Source organism: Melanotaenia boesemani, chromosome 19 (assembly GCF_017639745.1).
Source record: "Melanotaenia boesemani isolate fMelBoe1 chromosome 19, fMelBoe1.pri, whole genome shotgun sequence".
Classification (NCBI taxonomy): Eukaryota; Metazoa; Chordata; class Actinopteri; order Atheriniformes; family Melanotaeniidae; genus Melanotaenia; species Melanotaenia boesemani.
The window spans coordinates 17,244,211-17,271,009 of record NC_055700.1 but is presented as its reverse complement, the minus strand read 5'-3'; the positions used below and the strand labels follow the sequence as shown (position 1 = coordinate 17,271,009).

The window sequence follows — 26,799 nt, the reverse complement described above, 5'->3', positions numbered from 1 at the left end:
CAGAGAAAAAACAAAGTCCCTAGCATTTACCAGCAAGGATGCAAAGTGTGTGTGTGTGGGGGGGCACATACCAATAGAAAAAGCAACCACAAAAGGGATGAATGCAATCTTAACAGACTGCTGCACTTGGATCTAAGCTCATGTCAGAATGCACCTTCTTTCTTTTTCAGCAAGTGGGAGAGCCGCTAACCCTGTTGTCACGGTAACACCCCAAGTTGGTGTGGGGGTTGGAATGGGGGTTAGATCCCACCTCCTGCGCACACAGGCACACATACAGGCCTTGAGGTCAGGGGTCCAATTCTGAAGAACCTTGCCTCACTGTTATCTGCTTTCTCTTTCTCCTCCTCTCTTTAGCCCCTTCATCCCCATGTCTCCCCTCTTTTGTGGAAAGAGAGACCTGGATTATTGCAGAAGACCCTTGAATCCTCCTATCTCTTATTACAGCCACACATACACACACTTACATTGGCACATACACATTATAGGGGGTTTATGTGTACGTACATGGCCAATATCACCCCTTTCCAGACTGCTGTAATCCCTCTACTGTGCCCTCCAGCCTGGTTTCACCCCAGCTCTCAAGGGTGTAGTACTCTTTAAGTCACATGCAAAATGATATGAGCATTAGAAAAGTGCTGCTAACACTTCTTTATTTTTTCCTAGCAAGGTGAGAATATATTTAAATCCAAGTTAATCCATTTTCTCAGTGGAAAATGGATTTTATCCAAATTATCCAGTTGGAAAATGTAGAACAAATAAAATACAGTAAATTGTGCTAATTTGCTTTGCAGTTTAACAAATAAAATGATATTTACCTAAAAACAAATTACCTAAATTTAATGTCATACATGTTAAAAATGCTTTTGCTGCTTGCAGATATGAACAATCCTTTAAGAGTGGCCTGAAATTGCCTAAAAAGAGTTGTCCATATGATGTAAAAAAAATAATATCAAAGCAAATATTTTATAAAACTGCTGCTCAGATTCTTCATCAACTCCACTGACAATGTCTAGCTGGGCAAAAATAAATATTTAACAAGACAAAGCTTTATGATGAAGGTTTCATTTACAATCACACCAGCCTGATAAAGCTGAGCTGTTAATTGATGTATAGTCTTTAAAATATATCTCCTGACAACTGGTGAGTTATCTCCACCTGATCTAGATGACTCATGTGAATTATATGATGGTCTATCCTGTTATTCAGTATTAGCAGAAATATTAATAGTGATATGAGCCCAAATGAAAACCTTTAAATGGAACATAGTGTAGGAAAAGATCCATCGATCCAGTCACTATACACGTTTAGTTGTATTCAAGGTTGCAGCTGCCATGAAGGGAAAAGGCAGGGCACACCCTGTTTATCACAGGGTTTGTCAGCAAAGAGACAAACAGGACAAACAATCATGCATGCTCGAACCTAAAATAATTTTGGAATCATCAAGTTATCCAACATAGAAGTTTTTGGACAGTGAGAGGAATATCAGAGTACCCAGAGAGAACCCAGCTGAGATTTGAACTATGACCATGAGCCTGCAGGAAAAGACATTTAAAGTAATTCTGAAATGGTGTCATTACTATAATTGTCCAGTAGATAGGCTCCAACTTAACTTTACAATACTCTGCCAGCACTGTCAGCAGCACAAGTAGCTGAGTAAACATCACGGCCGAGAAGACAGTGGTGCTGAATCATGGTTAGATGCTATCCAAGGCAAGGCAAATTTATTTGTATAGCACATTTCAGGCTAAATTAAGAAAATTAATTGACTGTGGATGGAATGTTTGCACTTCTTAAAATTGGTATCAGTATTATCTGCAAATAATAATCTATAATTTAAAATTCTAAGCTTCCTAATAAACGGACTGTAAACTGAAATTTACTTCTTAACTGAAAAGCATTGTTAGTACCTATGCATCTCTCACTAACTGGGTCTTTCTTCCAGTGGAACAAATGTAGACTGAAACAAAACCCATTGTTTCACATGATCTCATGTGAAAAGAACTCAGGAAAAAAAATAATAACCCAAAAAGGGAATAACATAAATATTAGAATCAAAACTGTCCAAAAGCTGTTGGAACCAAACCACTCGTTTTCTAAATCTGACAGCAAGAACATCATAATCACGAAAGCTGACGCAGAACCTGGAGTAAAAACTCCCCTTCGTCCTGTTTGGCAGTGTGTGCAAGCACTAATCATAAATGGGATATTCCAGCCACTCAAAAAAAAAAAAAAATAGCACCAAGCGCAGATAAAAATAACAGTGATGATGTGTGGTACTGTATGATCATAGAGTATTAGGGAACCAATGAGTCTCTTCAGACAAAATGAGGACAGGTACATGCACATAAAGTGAGAGTACGCAGTGATAACATTGACCTTCTGCTGTCATTAGGAATGAGTGTTTGCTACAAGTACACACTCAAACCACACAGAGCATTCACCCCTTGAGCCAGCTAGATACTGATATACAGTATCTCTAACAGAGTGTATACACACATACATATGTACAGAGAGCTGCTGCGAGCTGTCAGTCTGTATGGTGTCAAAGCTTTATTGAGTGACAGCTGGTGGACAGGATATGACATACACCCACAGTCCCACTGAGGCTGTAGGAAGCACAGGGACACGCTACAAGGCTCCTCTCTCAATACTACACTCTTCTTGTTATTCAGGTTATCTCTTCTACTTTTTACTAGCCAATTTGTTTTTTAACCTAATTTAAAGACTATGTAGGCAGGAAGTTAAGTAAAAACAAGCAGAAAGCATGTGCGGTATAGTAACAATAAATGAACTTGCCCCACCAATCAGAGGAAAGGGCATTAGCTTCTGTAGTATGAGAAAAACAACCCTGGGGTAGAGAAAGACCCTCATTCACCTTCCTTTGCTCACAAAGCTTAATTGCCGGGACAATTGCAAATGACATATATATTTCTATAACTTTATCTTCTCCATCTGTTGGTGGAGAGTGATTTTAAGAGTTTAAGTCAAACTGAGGGGCCTGTGTGTCCCTTGTATCTGCATCTGTGGAAACAAAATTTCATGCAAGGACTCACACCAGGTCAGCTCAAGTTGCCTCAGACTGTAACACACACAGATGACTATAGAAGCCCCTGGTTAATGCAGGCATTTGTTTCACCATGAAAAGTCTCAGATGAAGACTAGCACACTAGGGAATCATAACGTCAGTGTTCCCCTGAAACGGCTATCAGAGTGTCACTTACTTATGTATGTTTGAAAGCAACCAGGGAAGCTGTCCCCTCCTGAAAAGCCCTTTACTGCCCTGGCTGGCCAACTCCACAATCCTTAGCAGGTAAGTCATGATTGTGATATCTTACTATTTATTTCCATACCAGTATTTAAAAAAAAAATGAAGCACCGGCTTTCTTCATGCCACAGAAGTATAACCTTAAAAAAGATAGTAATTCAGTCAGCTCTTAGAAACATTGCCAGCCATTTACAGAAACTGAACTGAATTCTTTGCTTGTCTGATTCACCTGTTAATTTTTGAGACATGTATGGATGCATCTCAGTTTTGTTTTGTGGCACATTTTTATTTGTTTTGTTACAATTCGTTTTTAACTTTCTTTTTATAAATAATTAATTTTTTAATAAACACTGTTACCCTATAATAGCCCTTTAGAATTATTAAAGTATTCCATTAATATTCAGTATCAATATCCTGTATCCACAGGTAAAATATGGCTGTTATGAAAATGTTTGATAAGACTATATTAAATATATACCTCTAACAGTAGCATAAGCCAGTGTTTTTATATAATTTAACAGTAATTTATATTCTCTAAAAATGGACTTAATATAACCATATGGCAACTTCCTTTGTTACTGCAGCAAAGAAATACTTTTATACAGATGACATATTAGTTATATGAGAACAAATTTGATGTTATTGAGAATCATTTAAAAGTAATGCCATTGAACTGTGGCCCTAATAACATGTATGTCCATCTCTGGTCTCGGTCTCCCTCATATATATCGATAATACATAACAATTTTCCTCTTTATGGGAATATCTTTCTCTCTCTCTCTCTCTCTCTCTCTCTCTCTCTCTCTCTATATATATATATATATATATATATATATATATATATATAATGTTTTGTTTGCCTGTAGTAGACTAAGTCAGCATTTTCTCAGTGTCTCTATTCAACCCTGTCATTCATATTTTAATGCCTCTTCATCTGTGATTCATTTCTTTTCCTGCTTTTAGTTTCTAGCTTTAAAGCCCTCTATAAAGCATTACCTCTCTCCATTCCTCTCTCTCTATCTCTAATCAACCTGCTCAACAGCATCTATCAGCACTTTGATGAGAAAACCATTACAGAGAGTGAAACAGTGGCGTGTGTGTGTGTGTGTGTGTTTGCTTGTCAGCATTTCAAAAGATATATGATGACAATCATCTGCCTAAAGGGCTAAATGTCCTCTGTGTGCCTGCATGTGAAATAGTGTGCTGTTGTTTATCATTGTTATGCACAATTCTACAATACTGACACACGTGAATTGAAATGTATCTTTTTGGGCTCTTTTATCTTGATTTCTTTGAATCTGTTCGTGTGTGTGCACACGACAGGACAATCTGGGGCAATGAGAGGGAAAATGGAAATAAAGTTACCCAACATCACAGAAATGTTCAAAGAATTAAAAGGAGACACATAAAAACTTTTTTTTATCCCTGCAAACTTACACAAACAGAGACAGCTGAACAGAAACACATGACACGATGAGACACACACACACATACACAGTTAAGGACAAACACACAAAGGAACAAGAGATTTTAATGAGGGTTTGCTGTTAAATACGACTGCACCTCCCTCCCTCGCATCCTAACCCATGGTTTATGTGTTAAGCAGGGCTACAGGCTACACTCCCTCTCTGCCACACACACAAACACAGAGTAAACATCCCATTTCCCTAAAATATCTCCACCTACATAACCCCCATTTTCCAACCAATAAAAAGACACAACAAGCAGAAACACAAAAATAAAACATATACACTAACAAGTTTGTATAACATGAGGGATGCCTTTTGCAGAACATGCAGAGATGAAGATGACAGTTTCATACATTTCAGTAGTCATTAAAGAAACATTAAATATGTCGCCAGAATGTGATGCACAGAGTGATTAAAGATTACACAGATTTAATTAGATGTTTCTATGGATGAAATTAGATAACTTGGTTGAACCTAATTGAAATCAGATTAGTTTAATGCTTCTGCTAATGATGCAGCAATGCAGCCACACACAGTGCATTGCTTTAACTGGATGAAACAGTTCATGTAAATTAATTCATTTTCAGTACATGTAAAGTTCTGCTGAACAGACTCAGCTAATGGAGTAGGGTTGTATCTTAGATAGTTATTCTGAAAGATATCTTCTAATTTTATTATTTTTTTAACAAACTTTTGTCAGAACTTTTATGACACATAACATGCTCTTTAATCATTTTTCTTTTTCCTTGGGACTACCAAGGTTGTTTTCCTGCTTCTTCTAATGCATATCATATGCATGGATCTGAAACCCATGAACAATATTTTGTAGCCCATGCCAAGAGATTTGCACACAGTGTGAACAGATTTGCAAATGAAGGCTGCAGAGATGTCGCTTGGACGCCTACATAAGCCAATAGACCATTTACGCAGCAGGCGTTCTGACAGGTCAACAGGAAATACACAGGTGTCTTAATGATGGCTGGGTTCTACATGGGAAAGGCTCCTGCTGTTTTGCATGCTGGTTTATTGTCAAGGTTTGCTGGAGCATTAGACAAAACTTAGTCATCACTAACTTCATTTATACACCTATGCTGTACATAATATGAAGACTTAAACTGTCTGCTATGGAAAAAAAAGCTTTATTCTTGCTGTATTTACATCATTTTGTAAAATAAGTTAAACTGGAAATTCAACTGAAGTGATGCTACTTAGGACTCAGAAAGACTCCATTGGCATCTAAATCCTATCAATCTAGAGGCTCAAGATTTATGATTTAAATTATTTATTTTTATCCAGATTTTTTAAATTCACAGCAAAATTTCAGGATTCATTGCTATTTGACATTGAACATGAACACATAATAAGACAGGAAAAAGGCATGCGATACAACATTTACAGCTTTATATATGACATCAATATACGAGACCAACATGTGGGTAGATATCCATTCAAATCAGTATCATTATGTAGAATATAAAACATAAAATGCCAGGATTACTACACATAAAACCAAATATGTAATCACACTAAACTGCTTTAAAGTCAACTCAGCATTGCCACGCCTATAGATGCTGTTACCATGGTAACTCCATACTCTGCATGCCCCAGCTGGTGTTTCCATGAGAAAAAAAATGCATGGGTGTGTTTGGGTGTGACAGAGAGAGAGAGGTTAATGTGCCCCATGTGTGCTTTGCTCCATCATGTGCAGTGAGGTGCACCGAGGAGGAAAACATAGCTGGTCGGAGGCAGTTATCATGGTATCCCATTGTATGTTCGACTGCGTGTGCATTCGTCTGATCTGTTCCTATAACATCCTTGATTCATCGGTTTTTCCTGCAGCTAAGTGGCTGGTCAAGTAGCTCACCACTGACTAAAAATAAATCCTCTCACAGTACTAATTCAAAGACATTATGTTTATAGAATCAGTGAATTCTGATACAAAAAAAAAAGTCACTTAAGATCACTTGAAGACCTGATTGTAAAACTGCAGCAAAATATGAAAAACCAATGGAGCCACAGAAGAGTTCACCAACAGCCCACTCAGTCTCTTAACATGACTCATACTAAATTTGCACACACTGCAATATGATCTGTGATGACATGTGTCTCTGCCAATATGGCTGAGAGAATTTACTAGTCATGTTTCCTCTCAGTCGACCCTTACCCCAGACGTGCATTTACACCTTAATCACAGATCTATAAACCACGCACATGTGTGCTGAAACATCATTGGTGCACATCACCTGCTTCCTCAGTGATAAACATTTTTCACTTAGCCTTGGTGTGGACACTGTGGTTTAGGTTTCTTGTGAGTTGTATGAGAAGATTATTTTTTATTTCATTCTCATTTCCTGTTTGATTAATGTGCCACGATTTTTTTTTTTTTAGTTTTTAGATCATATTTTGACTTAAAATACAGCCTTCAACAACCTTTACGCATTGTGACAAGTCTCACTAATGAGATGGCAGTTTATTTCTATCTGGAATGCTGAGACATCACCATTAGGTCTGGCTACAGGAGCAGCAGAGAAAACTTTAAATGGACTTTAAAAGAGTTGAATCTCAAACTCAAACCCTGCAAATAATAGAACTCAAGATGTTTGCTAACCTCAGTGGACTCACCCGTCCATCTTGCCCGGCCTGGCCAAAGCTCAGAGTAATCAGAGAGAATGAGGGATTTTCTGTTCAATCACTACATTTCCGCCTGCTTCTTTGCTCAAGCATCACTTCTTCCTCACTGCAGTGCAATTTATAGACAGCTCAAACGTACACACATCTGACTCATCCCATGGCTTTCCTTGACTTCACTGCTTTATTTCCCACTTCTCATCAGGTTTAGCTTTCTCCATCTACCTTGCTTTAGGCAAACGCTGCAGCCTTTCTCTGCCTCTTGATGCTGTGTTCTGATCCTTTTCTGAACTTGTCTGTTTTGCTTTTCTTTTGTTTTTCCAGCACACACACTTCTTTCACACTTCTAAAGAGAACGTAAGTTGAGGGAGGTCAGTTGCCTCATTTCCTCTTTCTGACAAACATAAAGTGTCTTTCTTAAATCTTAATCTTTCTTACTTCATAAATACTTTATTTTTCAGTCATCTCACATCATTATATTTGTCTTTCTCCTCCTACATTCTCTCAGAAGTATGATGCACTCCATACATCACTCACATTCCCATTTTTATCACTCCCTACACACTTCTTCATTCTATTTTCTCTCAATTTTTCTTCTGTCTACATCTCCACTGATTGGTCTTCATCCATCCTCCTGCTACAACCTGCCATCTCTCAGCTGCATATCATTCTCCTCTTGGTGCACCTTCTCTCCGCTCAGCCAGGATGTCGGTGTGTAGATGTGTGTGTGAATGTGCGCTGATGGCATACAACAGAAGGATCTTGCTGTTCCATCAGCTGAAAAGGAGACACGGAAAGCAAAAAAAGATAAAGGCAGAAAACAAAAAGCTATCCAAAAATCTTAAAATATTTAGCCAAATATTCATAAATATATTATTTTTAACAGTGTTATATTTTTTTCACAAGATATGTTAACATTCCCAATTGTATTGCTTATATACACAATAAAAGTATTTATGGTGAGCAAAACTGGGTGAAACTTATGTATGTATGTATATATATATATATATATATATATATATATAAAGAGATAGAGAGATAGATAGATAGAGAGAGAGAGAGAGAGAGAGAGAGAGAGAGAGAGAGAGAGAGAGAGAGAGAGAGAGCGAGAGAGAGAGATTCCCATAAAGAGGAAAATTGATATGTATATTCTTTTGCATATTCTGATTTATGATGCCCTTTTCAGGCATGCACTGCTTTTCATTAAGCAGAATAAGAATCCTGGTCCATGTTCTGTAAGAAGGGTTGATTGATCAAGAAGCTCCTAACATTTAGGCTTGACAGACCTGAGCTGGATGCAGTTACATCACAAATAGACAAGTACAGCAACAGTGGGTCTAAATTCGGCATGTGAGCTGCATTTTAGAGGAATCGGACAGATCTTATCACTACTCCATTGTTTGCTTTACTATAATTAGGTACAAAGCCCAATGAACAGGAAGAACTCAACTGAAAACGCCTCTCATGTCTATCTAAAGAAACAGAAATAGCAAAATGAAGTGTAGTAAAGATGTTTTTGAACTGACCAAAGTTCCATCATTACTGTAAGTACAATTAAATCATTTGGAGTAGTTAATATAAGCAGTCTTCTTATCTAGTTTTGCAGAATTACCAAAACAGAATAATACTTATAAGACAAGGGAGGCTTCCCTGCCTGGTAGAAATTCCCTGTGAGAGTGTTTAAAGGTTGTATGAATCACTATATATGCATTCCATACATCACACATATACCCGTTTTTTTCATTACTACATGGTCAAATACGACTAAGGTTTTCACTTGGTTATGTTCTACTGTACACCTAGAAGTTTGTCAGCCTGTTCATTTCGTTTATCAAACTTCTTGGCATACCCTGGGGCCTCTATAAAATCCACCACAAAAGTTAAAATACTTGAGGTAAATTCTGTAAATTCTCTATCACAGATTAATTCAACCCAAACTCGGAATGAACAGACTTCTGTTTGATTTACATACATCCACATGTACATGGTACTGTCCGTATTTGTGTATATGGCAAGTATCCTGCACTTGCTGTACTATAACATGCTTCTTCACAGGCTGGTCTAAATGAAGCATAGAGGAGCATTAGCACAGGGGTGGCCAACGTCGGTCCTCAAGAGCCACAATCCTGCATGTTTTCCATGCATCCCTGCACCAACACACCTGACTCAAATTAAATGGATCCAACAGCCTATAAGGATCTGCACAATGACTCATTAGGTTAAGTCAGGTGTGTCAGTGCAGGGATGCATGGAAAACCTGCAGGATTGTGGCTCTCGAGGACAGACGTTGGCCACTCCTGCACTAGCATTATTGTGATGAGGTTTGGACATATCTATGTAACCCATATTCTACATATGAAAAGGGCTCAGTTAAGTTTTTAACTTAGTCTTAGTTTGGGTTGGCATCCAAATGGGTATCTGGTTTGATCAGTTTTTTGCTAAATTCCGAGATTCTTCTATCAACTTTCATTAGTCTTTGATTTTTACCTCAGTTTCACTCCCCATAAAGGATTTTCCTCTCTTTAATTGAATCAGGGGCTGTCTATGACAACTGGTCCCAGCTGGCAGAACTCAAGAGATGCTCGGGGCACTTTGTTAACTCAGCTAGAAATACACATCCAACCTTTAATTTTGGCAGCTCGGAGAAGAGATTGCAATTGGTAGGGCAGAGGTCTGAACGTCATCGAACAGTGCTGCTTTAATAACAAGAAGCACTCAGAGAGCAGACCTCCGCCAAGCCATTCTAATTTCTTTTTTGCTAATGATTGTGGGCATTATTTCTGAGTTAGAAGGCAAAGATGGCTAAATTATCCCTATCTCCACAAAGTAAAGTTTCCTGTAAAGGAAAAAAAAAAGTAAAAGTTTCTGGATCCAGGCGGTGATCTGAATCACCCCCAAAATCTAAGAGACAGACAGACACACAGACAAAACGCCACTGAATACATGACCTCTGCCTTGGCGAACGAAAAAAATGACCTCATTATGACCAATAGGCTAATAATGGTATTGCAAATTAGAGCCAGTCACAAGGTAACACATCCTCAGTCTTTACATCTCTTTTTGCTCAAAAAAAAAAAAACCAGAAGACAGTTCCCTTGGGGGTGGTGCCACTTGCTGTCATCCTCGCTTCTCTGGGTTTAACCATTAATAGCCAATTTGGAACCTTTTTAGGGTAAAAGGTCATCACACTGATGGATGGAGGGTCTCAGGACTCATCAGTGCTAACCTTCCTCTGTTAACACACACACAAACATGAGCCCACACACTTGATGAGGTGCAGACACACAAACTACACACACATATGCACACTAACACAGACATTTATTTCTTATTTGCCATCTAACCACAATCCAGTACCATTACTATCCACACCAGGACCATATATCTTGACAGTGACAGGTGTGAAGGGGAAACCACAAACCCAAAATGCATTTCTGCATCACACTCAAAGAGGATGGGGACAGACAGGGAGGAAGCAGGAGCTGAGGGATAAAAAGCAGAAAGGCAAACATGAGGGATGGAGGTTGGTGAAGAAGGACAGCCTGGCTATTACTTATTTACCAAACACCCACAATGTCATAAAATACTGATTAAACTAAATGTTATTAATTATGTGCGCCATCACGATGGGCTTTAGCATTTGGATTAATAAATAAATAAATAAATACCCTGTTAGAAATAACAGGTGCAATGCAGAACAAAGGGTGAGCAAAAAGGGATGAGGAAAATCAATCATCCCCACAATTTGTAAAGAAAACAGATCACACAAACCCAGACTTTGTTGCTGTTTTGTTTGATGAGGTAAATGAACGTTTTATATGTCTTTATCAACTTTATTTGCTTTATTGGATGGCAACTTTGGTTTGCGATATGACCTTTTCATGTAAATAAAAAGCCAAACAAAAAAACAAACAAAAAAAAAACAAAACGAGGTGACCAGAGGCTGTAGCCTTGTTACCAAGGATACACATACATATGGTGACACAGCATCTAATTAATTAATCAATGACCGACAGCAGAGGATTAATCATCTTCAAGGGTTGAAACACAGCCAAGAACCATAGGCACATGTCTAACAACATAACTACAGCTTATCGTGATATTTTTAAAGATCATTCACTGATTCAGTTTTAAGTCATAATGCTTGTGAGTAAAAATGCTTTCACCTGTACAAACAGGGATTCCATTCAACTTTAAACTTTGAGCTCAACTCAAATAAGCACACTTCAACTTAAAAAAGAACTACACTTCTATCATTCTATTCTATTCTACAGTCATTTAGCAGACGCTTTTATCCAAAGCGACTTACATTTGAGAGTAAGAACAACACAAGCACGAATTCAAACAAGATAATTCCTAGTATTACTAGAAATTACTATCAAGAAATCTCTATATAAGAAATTAATTATTTTACTTTAAATATAAGTTGAAGAAATACAAAATATTTCTTCCAACTCTGATGGGAATTGTAAGGTTGCTACCTAACAAAATGATCATAAAGATTGGCTCTGTGCTTGGGACTGATCTGAAGCTTCTGGAGCTGATTGTGCTAAGAAGAATGCTGCGAAAGCTGCTGAACATTACTGACGATTCTTCACACCCTCTAGGAAACAATAGAGTGTGTTCAGTCAGAGGCTTCTTCAAGAAGCTGCAAAACAGAAAAATATCAACCTCCACCTCCAAAAAAATATGACTGACAATTGATCTTTATAAAAAAAGAAAACAAGCTACTGCAACATTATAATTTTCCCTCAGTAAATTAATAAAGTATTTTTCTATTTAATTTTCTTGAATAAACAGGCACAAATAGTGCCACTCTAACATCCGCTTTTCACTGCAACGTATCAGAAACATGCTTATCTGTGGCTGGTGACATGTTACTCTGTGGTATCAGTGTACACACAAATACCAGTTCTTATGAAAATGATGACTGGTCTTGTATCTTGACACTGAAACATGCACAAAAATGGACGATAATCTAGTTAAAGATCCAACTGCAGATGGCAGACAAAAAGAGGCACTAGAGGTTTAGGACAAGAGTAGGAAAGATAAGGAGAATGGAAAAAGAGACTTTTGAAACAGAAATAGAAAAACTAGCTAAGAGGATAAGAGGTGATTTAATAAAAGAGAAATAGGAGAAAAGAAAGAGAAGGGAAGATACATGATAAGAGAATGTTTGATGCTATTTGTAGATGATGAATGCATATCAATCAGTTTTACCTCCCCATTATAAATACACACACACACACACACACACACACACACACACACACACACACACACACACACACACACACACACAAGCTCAAGCTTCCTCATTATCCCAGCCATGTAGCCAGCAGAAAGAAGCACACCCTACAGCTGAGATACCATTGGCCAGAAATGATGTCATCTCTTCCTAGAGGTTGAGCACCGAGCTGCACAATTGGCTGGCTGAGATAGGCAGTCTGAGAGTGCTGCTGAGGTATCAATTCCATTCATACAGAGGCAGCAATGAAGCATGTGTGTGTGCTCGAGTGTTGAGTGCATGTGTTTGTAGGGGTGTGACCACTCCCCACTGAGGCATACAGGCAGAGCTATTAGGGCTGCGTCCATCATTCTGAGCCACAGACATTACCTGCTGGGATACTCCCTAATGGACACTCCTGCCAAACACACATAAACACACACACACACAGTGGAATTTCACTACAACGCACACTTTCAGATATGCATGTACCCATGCATGCACACACACACACACACACACACACACACACACACACACACACACACACACACACACACACACACACACACATTTGATGGGGGTTGGTATATGGGTGTTGTCTCCCTGTTACCAAGCTGTTGTCATGGTAATGCAGATGGAGCCTTTACTGCTAGCTGGGACCCTCACTTTGCAACACACACTCTCACAATGCTTTTCATTGATGCTTGCTTGTGCACACCTTTTGAGAGCAGCCTTGCTTTTACAACTCTCTTCAAGGAACACAAATAATAGAAAACAGACTTTATGTGTGTGGAAGAGTCTGTGTGAGTGCGGAGGTGGAAGAGTGTAAACACTCTCAGGAGAGACACTAGACATATCCTTAAAGAGATGCTCATGATAAATTAGCCTGTGGTTGCCTGTTACAGCATGCTGCACACTCAACCTCATCCATTTCTGTCTGTCCTTACCCATGACATACCTTAAATGCAGCTTCATCTTTAATCCACTTGCACCTTCCACCTCACCACAATTATTTTAAAGTATGATCTCACACTGCTTGTAAGACTTCCCCAAATATGCAAACCAACCCTTTATGTTAAATGCTGCATTTTTTACATAAAAAATAAATCCAGAATGATCACAGACATATAAATCTAGATGTCACACACTAAAAAGGCACTTAACCAGGCATAATAATGTACTTCTTCATGTCCTGATACAGACAATAATTGCCTTTCTGGAGGATGCTCTGTGCCTGTGCCTTGTCCATTACTCTCTTCTATCTGGAAGCTTCTATTACTTACTTATTACACTCACCAAACATAATAACCACTATCTTCTGCTCAATCGACACTCTCTCCTCATCTGTTTCTATCTGCTTAAACTAATCACTCTCACTCTAAGCCAGTCATTCTGGTATGCACAAGTTATATGTGTTTCAGCACATGAAGTATGCATCTAGGTTGCATGAATTCCATTTTATTGGCAGGAGTATTAATCTAATCTTATCTCATCTAATCTGAATGTAATTATGCCTGACAAAGCTATCACACTTCTGTCAATATAATCAAGTTTACACTATCTGGTTCAGATTAACACTCCAGTCTGCTACATTAATAACCAAAAGATGTTATCAGCACCTTCAGAGGAGCAGAAGTCCATTTGTGTCTCCATCTCCGTTTCTGCAGTCATGCAAAAACATTCTTAATCATCAGCTGTTTAAAACACAAAAACTGCAAACTCAATGTAGATTCAATGAAGAGCTGTAGCTTTAAACTGTGAATCCATACATGCATTTATGTTCAGGCACGTGCATATTCATGGCCAAGTGTCTCTGGCTGAGCAAGTGTGTGTGTGTGGGGGGGAAGAAAAAGATTAGGCGGGTGTGTCACTGCCATTCTCAGCTGCTCTCTGCAAATCACCCAGAGACGCTTTAACAGCCTCAGGTCTTTTCATAAAGGAAAATGATGCATTAAAAACTCCGCAGAGGTCCAGGACCTTCAGTAACTCAAACACACTTTACCCATTGGGATTTATTAGAATTCAGGGCAACACTGTAATGGGGAGCTGGAAAACCTTAGGTGACAAAAAATCCCAGAAAAACAGGCACTTTGCAGTGAATATTCAGCCTTTACAAATACATAATTAGAAATTTAAAGCAAATATTTTATGGATGTAATTTACATTTTTTAAAGCAGGTACTATTTTCCAGACTGCACTTTTGAACAGCATTTCAAAGCAGAGTGTCACAACTTTTTCTATCAAACAATAAGCATCAAAAGCATGACAGACCGGTTCCCCATGCTGGAATACTCATTTGTTTCAATGGGGGGAATTTTTAAAGCTGTGGCAGACTGATGTTTAATACCCTCTGTGTTGTCCGTGGTCAGGAGAGGTCAAAGATGAAGAAAGCAAACAATTGCCAACATCCTGCTCCAAATACCCCCAGTATGCCACACTCCCTCTCAGCTGTGTCCAGCATATGCAAGCACGGTGTGTATGCATGTGAATGTGTAGGCGTGGTAAATTCACGGGTATGTGTAATTTCTTCAGCGATAGTCTGATGAAGCGACTTCAGAGGACAGATTGTTGCCACAAAGTTTTCGGCCCTTCATGTCAGATCTGAAAGTTTACCAGTAAAACCTTTTTTTTTTTTTCGTTTTTAAAGTCAGCATGAGAACTTGTGACTGAATGATTCAGTAAATGAAAGCCAGACAGAAGATTAGAGAAAAGCAAATATGTTCTCCTCATTTTCAAATCCTCTACTAACATCCTTAACACTATCTAGCATTAATTTCTTGCACTCCCAATATACAGATTTAAATGTGCCAAATCAGCTACCAAAACAAACAAAAAAAAAAAAACTTAAAAAAAAACAACAAAAATTTAAAGAAAGGAATATGAAATTCAAGATGAAGTTAGACCGTGTCTTTCAGGGAGTGTTTTGGGAGTATGAGGTCCCAGAAAGCCTGCTTGGTCTGGATTGCTGGCTGAAAGTCGGATCCATTTCCAACAAGGGTTGGGCTCTGCCAGGCTTGCCCTTTGTCAATGATTCTGATCATAACTTTTATGAAATGTGCAGCTGGGGTGTTGAAGGGGTCTGGTTTGATGAACTCAGGACTGGGTCTGTGCATTTTGCAGATGATGTGGTCCTGTACGCTTCATTGGACCATGATCTTGTTGTGTATGTTTTGTATGTTCTATAAGTCTGTTGTGGAAAGTGCAATCAGCTTTGCAGCATCTGCTGGGGCAGCATCATCAGATCCATAGACTTAAAGTAACTGAACAAACTGATCAGCAAAACTGGTTCTGTTCTAGGAATAACTCTGGAGCCACTGGAGCTGAATTTTCAGAAAAGAATATTGCCCAAACTGCTGAAAATAATGGAAGACTCCTCACATCCTCTACACAAGACAGTGAAGAAACAACAAAGCAAGCTCAGTGAGAAGCCTAAACCCTCCAATGCAAAACAGAAAGGTACCCTAGATCATACCTTCCAGCAGGCATCACCTTCTGGAACAATATCTTCATATTCTTATTAATTACTTATTAATGTTTTTATCAAAACATCAACATTTTAATTTCCCTCTGGGATAAATAAAGTATTTTTCATTTTCATTCATCTTTGATGAACACCTCCAAATCATAAACCATGGTCCTCAGCTAGAAAAGCGTGGCGTAACCTCTCCAGGCTGGGAATGAGATCCTGCCCCAAGTGGAGGCATTCAAGTATCTTCAAGGTCTTGTTTTTGAGTGTGGGAAGAATGGACATCAACAAGCAGATTGGTACAGTGTCTGCAGTGATGCAAGTTCTGCGTCATTCTGCTGTGGTGAAAAAGAGCAGAACCAGAAGGCGAAGCGCTTGATTTACCTTGTCATCTACATTTCCACCCTCACCTATCACAAGCAGTGGGAAGCGATCAAAAAAAAGGTTTTGCAGATGGAAACTGCCAAAATGAGTTTCCTCTGCAGGGTGGCTGGGCTTTCCTCTGAGTAGAACCGTTGCTCCTCCGCATTGAAAGGATTAGAATGAAACGGGTTGGGCAACCACTTATGATGCACCTGGATGCCTTCATGCTGAGGTGTTACTCGCACCCCAGCATGAGGAGGCTCTGGGGAAGACCCAGGACATGCTTGAGGAACTATATGTCTTCATGGGCCTGCAAATGCGTTTGGATACCTCAAACAAGCTAAAAGAATTGGCTGGATATAGGGAAATCTTGGCTTCTCTATTTAAGCTGTTGCCCCTGCGAGATGAGATGAGATGAGATGAGATGAGATGAGATGAGATGAGATGAGATGAGATGAGATGAGATGAGATGAGATGAGATGAGATGAGATTGATAGATGGGTTTAGATGTGTGTAATATGTTCCTAGAAAAACTAGGGTAATTTCTTCTATACTATTTATTTGTTCTCTGGTTGATATTTGTCTCCGAAAATGAGCCTTGGTACTGGGGTAATAGTTTTGAGGGGCTTGGTTGCGTATTCCCTTCATTTACACCTTTATGGTTCAGTCATCCCTGGTTTTATCTCCATAACGGCTCATAAAATCTGTTCCTACTGTATGAGAGTTCAGTGATAAGAATAGTTTTTTACCATTTGTAAACACAACATTCAAACTCATCCAATCAATGCACCACAAGCTGGGAAGAATGGGGGAAAGATAACAAGAAAGCAAATTAAAGCAATAAAATGTTAAGCTGTTTTCACAGTGATATGTTCTGAGGTACAAATAAATCATGCACAACCCTTAGACATTAACAGACCTTTTAGTGTATGCAGCTACGGTACGAAATGCACCTGAAGCTAACACAGTATGTCCTACACTTAAGATGCAACCAGAGAAGAATATAATCCTGAGACAGAGGACATTTTAATCTAACAGGTATTCTTTAGAATAATCTCTCCTCCACTTGCTTCTATCTAACCTGTGATTAAATGCACAGCATTTACAGCAGGTTTATGTTCTCATGCTTCTCTATTAAAGTTTTCCCCTATCATTTCAGGAGAGAGCAGATTATTACATGAAGCACTGAGCTGGAAAGCTCTGTGATCCTGGCCTGCAGCTAAAAGTCATAATATGAACAGACCATTTCATTTTTGCATATTCACTTGTTTGAATAGAGCATGTTATGCTCTTCACTTTGTTGAACCACAGGGCGCCCGAAGGCACCTTTCTGCAAGACAGTTTATTCTGCGTGCAGGCTTAACATTGGTTAGATTTATTTTAACTCTTCTTCTAATTCTTTTCCCTGATTGCCTTCAGGTCTAAAGACAGATCTCATTGAGAGCTGAGCTTTTAATGCGTACAATTAACCTTGCAAACAAGTTAACATTATTTAATAAGATGCTCAATGAGCCATATGTCAACACATCTGCTAATTCCCCTTTTCTCTCTTTAGAGATAAAAACACCACCTTTTAGGGTAGCTTGCCTAATAATGACCTGCAGCTGAAGAACCACTTAACTCTCAGTGCTTTATCTGACTTCCTAAGCTAAGATGAAGATTTAAAGAGAGCCTTAGCACAATGTATCAGAGGGACAAAGCACTGTTAAAGAACGAATTACCATTGGACTCTTCAGCATCCCGTTAAAGGAAAGCTCAATACTTCCTGTAGCTGCTTCTTTGTAAAAGCCTTCAAGCAAAGATGCATTAAATTTTTCTTTAAGATTATCTTTAAAGATTTTTTGCCTTCACATAAAAACATAAAGACAGGAAACAAAGTAGGAGAGCAGGACTCATTGTTGCTTTACAGACAGCACTTCTCTTTTCAGTCTCAAACCCCAACATGACTTACAGAGTATTCAGATGGAGCAGTGTTGGCACATTTAGTGTGTATGGATTGGGAGCATCTGTTTCATTCAAGTTTTACATTCATCAGCTCATTCACAACTACATGGATAAAGTATTCACAGTGGTGTACAAAAAGTCCTCATAACCAAGAAACCTCTGCCTATTTGTCTGCTGATAAGCTCATGACAAAACAGCCAAGTATCCTCCTTACGGGTTATGTTGTTTTTTAGGTTCATATCCCTAGAGATCATTTCCAAAAGCAGACTTTTCGTTACTGGTTGAATTCTTTGAGAAATCCCTCACAGAACGCAGACTCTTCTGCCAAATCCAACTGTGCAAACATTTTAAATATAGCAGCAATTCCTTGTCTTACTCTGTCTTTGAATATGTGTTTGTGATTTCCTGACAAGCACCCTGTAATAGTCATGCTAATAATAACTGAAGCACAGACAGAGATATTGTGATGCTGCTGTAGGTTCAAAACCTGTTTGCAGAAAGATCAGAGAGGATGGTTAAATATACAAAGCATCCAATTTGACAGTGAGTCTGTGTCATCCACATGTCTCTGGCAACAGTAAACAATACATACAATCTCCTCCTTCCCTGGTATATAACTATATAAAATGATATATAATATATAAAGAGAGAGGGGGAGATTTTCTTATTGATCAGTTATTTGTTTTTGGAAGCACAAACAATATTGTTATTCCAAATGGCGAATCAAAACCAATTTAAATGGTTAAAGTATGAGAACATTTTCATCATGTCCAAACACTTGAAGCTAACTCTGAGGCAGAGGTTTTCAAATTTCCCTGGACGGCTCCAAACAGCAAAGGCTGAATAGAAGTGAAGTGATGCGTCATTAGTTGTGACATTATCAAAAGAAGATTGTACAGAAAAGCATAATGTGTGTGAGTTGGTTAAGAAGATACAGTTGATCCAGTGTGTAAAATTACCCCGGATTCCAAAACTAATAAAGCAAAATAGAGATTTTGCTTTATGTAAAGTGCTGTCGGATCTATTTTATAATTTTCATTACTGGTGTCTGTGGGATAAAATAGTATTCTTATGATGTATTAAGAAGTATTAAAAAATCAGTACACTAAAAAGGGATTGATGGAGCATCTTTTTTTCCATACTTTGTGTGAAGGCTTCAGACTTTGAAATCTGCCCTAGTGAAGGGCAGCTTGAACCTTCTCTTCAGCTAATGCCAACACAATAATTGTTTAAAATGTGAATTATAAAACAGTAACTAACCAGACTGGATAATCAAACTCAAATAGTCATAGAAACATAAAACACACACACACATTCAGCTGATATACAAACACACAAATAGGCAGCCTTTCTCCTCATTAGTGCCAAAAACATCACAGTGCTCTAATGAGGATATGGACTCTGGAACAAGGCAATTCAAGCAGACACATATACACACACAGACACACACACAAACATGCACAGCTGCCCTTCACACCATGAGCCTGCAGGGTGTGACAGGCAGGCACGCCAAAAGAGGATTTGTGGCGAAAAGCTTTAAGGGAGGAGAGGGGGGGAGAAAGAGATAGAAGAAGCAGAGAAGAAGGGATTACATGGTGAATATTTCAATACTTAAAACAAGCCAACTGGTTTGGACTCCCTTTCTGGCATGGACTGAGTGACACACACACACACACACACACACACACACACACACATATACTGGCATTACCAGGACAATGATTTCTAAAGCTAACTTAGCTCTGACTAAACACAGAGTGGCAAATGGTTAAAGCTAAAACAAAACCTTTAGGACATCCCCACCCCATAGATGTCAACAGAGAAAACATTATAAAAAAGAATTACTTCCAGTGTTACACAGTTCCTGTTTGTATTATTAAATCGCAACCTGCTCTTAGGATTAGAAACAAGGTAATACTGAGACGAGACATTCAGAAGGGAATTCAGTGTAATAACCCTCACCAGTTCAATATGTATGGTATTGAAAAAAAGAAACCTACCTGGAACATGTAATAATTGGACTCCTAAAACTTTACAAACTACAAATCAATATTACAATGTTCCAAAGGCTTGGTTCTGTTGGGAGTTGCAACATTCTTGGCCCAAGTTTGCTTTCACACTGCACTGACTCAAACAAACCAGACCTTTTAAATAACATATTCGCCTCCTTAACAGAGGTAGCACTGCATCAAAAATGAAGGAGAAGACAAGATACACAACAAGGAAGCAAACTGGCTCATCACACATACTGGTCTACTCCTTTTACTGGTTAATGCAGGATAACTTCTATTTCCACCACATAAGAGCAAAACATGAAGCTGCATCACATTCTAGCAGTCTTGGATTGATGATATTTCTATCAGAACTTTTACTGCGTGCTTTAACATCTGACCCCGAGCCATTTCTCCCAGCCAGAGTAGCCTATCATCCCACACACACGTCTTGGTTGTGTTTATCCACAATGCCCTGTGTTTAACCCACAATACCCTTTGCTTTGTCACTTCCTGTATTTGGCTCACACCTCCACAAATGGAGCAAACTTTCCGAGCAAATGAACTAGTATTCGAATCAAAAGGGCTGGTGTGAATGTGCCCTAAAGATAAATTGTAAAAGTAAGAAATATGCAATGGCAAAGGGAAATATTCAAATTTCAACAATGATATTTCACTCACTTTAGCCAAGGGCAGACAAATTGTATAAAAATAGCAATATTATATGGCAGGGATGTCCAGTATTGGTCCGCGAGGGCTGCTGTCCTGCAGATTTTAGATGTTTCCCTGCTCCAACCCACCTGGTTTTAATCTTTTTATTTTATAGTGGTCCCTCACCATATTGCGGTTCATCTTCTGCGGTCTCGCTGTTTCACAGATTTTTTGTGTATGCAGCACAACTTCCCATAACCATGTTCTTAACTGAAGTGTTAACAACAACACCCGGGCCTTTTGTGAAAAATGATGTTACAGATGAGGGTGGGGACGCAGGGCCAGCAGAGAAGCTGTAATATATTTCACGGGGTGAGTAATTATTAAGAAATTCACGTTGTTAAATATATGTAGGCTTTTGAGATATGTAAAATGTGTGAGAATGTTGAAAATGTTCATTATAGTTTGGGAAAGGTCTATAGACACTCTGAGGAGGGATAATTAGGCCTTAACATGCATTTGAATTGTGAAAAATTAATAAAGTTATCATTTCGTACACTGTAACAAATTTTCCTGTTAAATTACAGTTAACTACTGGCAGCTAGAGTTGCCAGCTTGAAACTGTTAATCTACAGTATATCTACTGTAATCTACAGCAACAGTATATTACTGTAAAAACATTACAGTACTGTGCTGTACATAAAACAAACATTACAGTATTATACTGTCAGTTCTTTGCCATTATACTGTTATTTTACAGTTCTTACAGTATTCTCCATTAACAACTTATTACTGTAAAACTATATCAAAATCCTACAAAATGTTATCTTTAAAGTGAAAAGTAAAACTATACTACTAATAAATTAAAACAGCCATAAGAAAGAGCTCAGACAAGAGATGGCCTCACAACATTGATATTTATTAAAACTGAACTTTTGTAGTATCCATAAAATCCACAAGCATCATTACTTGACTGTCATATTTTTTCTTGAACTATGACATGGGATTTAGATCACATTACATTTATTAAACTTTGTGTTGTCCTACTGGGTCAAAATTGATCGAGGCTGGTTTGACTGTTTGCAAACAGAATAGAAATCATCAGCCAATTCAAATCCTCTTCACTTTACTGCTTGTTATTTTTTCCTCTTCCTTCCTCCGTTCACCGAAACATTGAAACAGTTCAGTTAAAGTCACTGCATAGCAGCTAAGAACAAAGTAAAAGCTAACTTCATTACACACATTTCACAACAATAAAAACTAAACATAAACAGGTTTTCAACAACTGTGAGTAAAAAAATTGACCATGGGCACCTGAGACAGTTTGAACTAAATAAACCCCCACTCAAAGTCCATCAAATTTTTTAGGAGAGTGGCCACATGGGGATTCACCGTTGTTGCCTTTTTGTGGACCAGCTTCCCCGTCCTCTTTGACACCACTTTTCCCTGGCTGGTCTTTCCTCCCCTTTCGGGATTGCTCCCAATGAGGCGCCTAAAATGAAATAATAGAGAAATTATATAAGATATTAGGTGTGGTAACTAAAAATAATTTCATATGGAACCCTTTCACATTAACTGAAAAAAGAATTAAGATGCATTTATATGATAATCACCTCAGTGACTCAAAATGATGAGAGGATGAAAATTTGATTTTTTTTAAAAAACTATCAGTGAGAAATAAGAAAACATTCATGATTGAGGATTACAATAGATCAGCTGCTACAATTAAAACAGAATTTATTTAACTAATTTGAGGCATTAGGAAACATGTCATATTTGGGAAATTTGTTGGCAGTGATTTCTAAGAATTTAGTTCTTCAAAGTTCAAAATGTATCTACTTTTTGAAGACTGTATTTCAGGTCAACTTAAGAAAGGCTGTTAGAGAAGGACACATTGCTCAATAAGAGCATCACACAGACTGACATGGTCAGTCTGACCAGCCCCATCCTTAAGATGGGTTCCAAAAGGAAGCAGGCTATGGTTTGACTTCCTTTTGGAACTTTACAGTTGTCTCAGTTAGCTTCCGATTTGTCTCTCTCCCTGTCTGACTCTGTGTGTGTCTGTTTAACTCAGTGTGTGTCTGTTTAACTCAGTGTGTGTCTGTTTAACTCAGTGTGTGTCTGTCTGACACAGTGTGTGTCTGTCTAACTCAGTGTGTTTCTGTCTGACAGTGTGTTTCTGTCTAACTCAGTGTGTGTCTGTCTAACTCAGTGTGTGTCTGTCTAACTCAGTGTGTTTCTGTCTCAGTGTGTGTCTGTCTAACTCAGTGTGTTTCTGTCTGACAGTGTGTTTCTGTCTGACAGTGTGTGTCTGTCTAACTCAGTGTGTTTCTGTCTAACTCAGTGTGTTTCTGTCTGACACAGTGTGTGTCTGTCTGACTCAGTGTGTTTCTGTCTAACTCAGTGTGTGTCTGTCTAACTCAGTGTGTTTCTGTCTAACTCGGTGTGTTTCTGTCTAACTCAGTGTGTTTCTGTCTAACTTGGTGTGTGTCTGTCTGACTCAGTGTGTTTCTGTCTAACTCAGTGTGTTTCTGTCTAACTTGGTGTGTGTCTGTCTGACTCAGTGTGTTTCTGTCTAACTCAGTGTGTTTCTGTCTAACTCGGTGTGTGTCTGTCTGACTCAGTGTGTTTCTGTCTAACTCGGTGTGTGTCTGTCTAACTCAGTGTGTTTCTGTCTAACTCAGTGTGTTTCTGTCTAACTCGGTGTGTTTCTGTCTAACTCAGTGTGTTTCTGTCTAACTTGGTGTGTGTCTGTCTGACTCAGTGTGTTTCTGTCTAATTCAGTGTGTTTCTGTCTAACTCGGTGTGTTTCTGTCTAACTCAGTGTGTTTCTGTCTAACTCGGTGTGTTTCTGTCTAACTCAGTGTGTTTCTGTCTAACTTGGTGTGTGTCTGTCTGACTCAGTGTGTTTCTGTCTAATTCAGTGTGTTTCTGTCTAACTCGGTGTGTTTCTGTCTAACTCAGTGTGTTTCTGTCTAACTTGGTGTGTGTCTGTCTGACTCAGTGTGTTTCTGTCTAACTCAGTGTGTTTCTGTCTAACTCGGTGTGTGTCTGTCTGACTCAGTGTGTTTCTGTCTAACTCAGTGTGTTTCTGTCTAACTCGGTGTGTGTCTGTCTGACTCAGTGTGTTTCTGTCTAACTCGGTGTGTGTCTGTCTGACTCAGTGTGTTTCTGTCTAACTCGTTGTGTATCTGTCTGACTCAGTGTGCATGTTTCTGTCTAACTCTGTGTGTGTCTCTCTGTCTGACTCAGTGTGTCTCTCTTATGATCCCTCTCTGACACACACACGCTCCAGCAGTCTTATTGCAGGTGTCTTTTACAAGTAAATGTTTTTTTCAGCTGCCCTTCCCTCACACTCATTAATGTAGGTGCTCCAACATGGCTGCCGCTCTCGGGCGTGGGTGGCTGCATTAGCAGCATTCAAAATTTCTTTAGAAATGTTGTAATTGTAAAATGAATATATAAGCATGGCTTATATTAAATAACAATTCAATATTCCTAACCAAGAGCTGGGAAGAGGGGTAACACATTCAAACAATATTTCTGACACAAAATTTACCTTTGCACAAACTCCAGGGTCCTTGCAGCTTCTTCTTGGTATTCCAGGTTGAACACGTAGAATGTTGCGAAAACTGCAGCAAGCCCTGAGATGAAGGTTTTTTGGGTGCCTTCACAGATGACCTGGCTTTCAATGCTGATCATCCAGTGGCCCAATGTGACTCCATCACCAGCAACTGATGCAGACAACAATCATGGAAAAGAAATATGGGTGTAAGAGCCCTGGACAAGAAGTTTAAAGAAAAAGTAACATAATATATATAGTTTTTTACTTTTAACATTACTATTTTGTCTATTTTGTCCAACTTGGAGTTCTTTTTTGTTGTTTCACTAGTGTTTTAGGTCAATAATCCCAGCAACGCGATTGAACTGTGGTGCTAAGAGGAAATTAGGACATAAATGTGTTCAGTATATTCATTGCAATGTCTGTGTATTTTGCAGGATAACACATTAAAGACAGAACATAAAAAGTTACACCGTTACACTCAGACTCAATTTGTTCTATATTCCATGTAATGCTGTTATGATACTTACCCAGTAGAATCAGTCGTGGAGTGGTTGGGAGGGTCAGGGTTCACTCTACATCAGCTGCAGTGGCAGACATCTGTAAAACATGAACAGTATTCAAATTAAGAATGGAATTCCATGTACAGTCATGGTAGACAACTATGAGTCCGCATGTGCCTGACATGAGCAAATGTGTTCCTGCAGGCCTTACCACATATATTACAAGTTATCATGTTATCGTTTACCCTACAGACCTTCACAAAAAAATTATTTCACTTACACTTAATATTTAAAATGCTCTTTCAAGAAAAAAGTCATTCCCCAACAACTTGTTAACCGTTAGCTATATTACACTAAGTCCACTTTGAAGCTGCCTTAAGCTTTTTGCATCAACCTTTATAACGGTGTTTCCCTATAAACTCCTTTAAATCGTTTTACATGTAGAATACCGCAACAAATTGTAAAATTGAACCTTGTAGCAATCACAAAGAATGACCGACCAGCTCAAGCTAGCAACGTGCTTCAACAGAAAGTTTAACTTTTATCCGCAGTTGCTAAAAGAGTGAATAGCATGCTAGCTTACAACAGGTAAATGCTAATCCAACAAAAAAATCACATAATATCGTATTCTCACTTTAGCAAGATGATATTTACCTTTTTAACAAAGCCTTGGGAGGAGGGTTGATGACGGAACGCTGCTCACTTGATGAGAAGAGGGAAAGCGTGTCACTTGAAGTGTTCCGTCCAGCTTGGTGCTCTCAGTTTAACAATCCGGATGAAACGTAATTCCTCTCTTCTTGTTAGTGTTTCCTCAATCTTGAATAAACACACTGATGTGTAGACCTATTTTAAATTCACTTAATTTTCTAATTTTGTTCAGATGTCTAACTGAACGGACCAAAGAACATGTCTCAACCGAAAAAGAAAAGAAATACTATATTATACTGTAGGATTATGGTGGCTTGCTGTAAAAAAAAAAATAAAAATACTGCTCTGTACTGTAATAGTTTCCAGAAGCTTGCCATTAATATTTTGTCTCTTAAAGACGTCAGAAATTACAGTATTCAACTGTATTAATGGAGAACAGTATACTACTGTTAAAAATATCCAGTATTTTTACAGCAATTTGTTACAGTGTAGATTTAATTTATCGCAGGATGTTTTCAGAACGTAACCCCCAGCACTAAATGAGGGACCACTGAACTTATTTTATCTTTTTATTTTTTAATTATCTATTTATTTTAAATCAATATTGTTGATTATTGTTGATTGTTGATGTGCAGCATTTTGGAGACTTGTATTTGTTTTTAAAATTTGCTTTAAAAATAAAGTGGATTGGACTGGTTCAAGTTAAATATAGCTCCTCAACAGCTTGTTTTTAAGTTTTGACCAAGCCTGTCGATGACCCTTAAATCTGAGACTGATGTGTTCAATCAGGAAGCATCTAAAACCTGCAGGACTGCAGCCCTGGAGGACCAGAACTAGGCATCTCTGATGTAGGGTTTGAAGAAAAAGTGGGGAGAAAATTCAATTTTCTTTTATCTTAAGTATTTATTTGGCCTTTTAACACAATATAAAATTATTATTATTATAATAATAATAATTATAATAATTAAAAATAATTATTGCAGTGCAAAAGGTATCCACCAGGGGACAGAAGACAATCATCACATTGTGTCCAACATGGTTTTGAACACAGTTTTTACCATAAAGTGATGCAAAGGGTT

General features: G+C 38.4%; 1 protein-coding gene and 1 long non-coding RNA gene across 4 annotated transcripts in view; both read right to left on the bottom strand.

The window, feature by feature from the left end:
• The window catches only part of sh2d3ca (SH2 domain containing 3Ca), a 62,845-nt gene that overhangs the window by 17,899 nt on the left and 18,147 nt on the right, over positions 1-26,799 (bottom strand). The window lies entirely within an intron of this gene.
• LOC121630367 lies at positions 21,910-25,821 on the bottom strand. Its single transcript, XR_006008518.1, has 4 exons — positions 25,727-25,821; positions 25,100-25,169; positions 24,567-24,741; positions 21,910-22,499 (listed from the first exon to the last, which is right to left on the bottom strand). It is a non-coding gene; the product is annotated as an uncharacterized LOC121630367 (long non-coding RNA).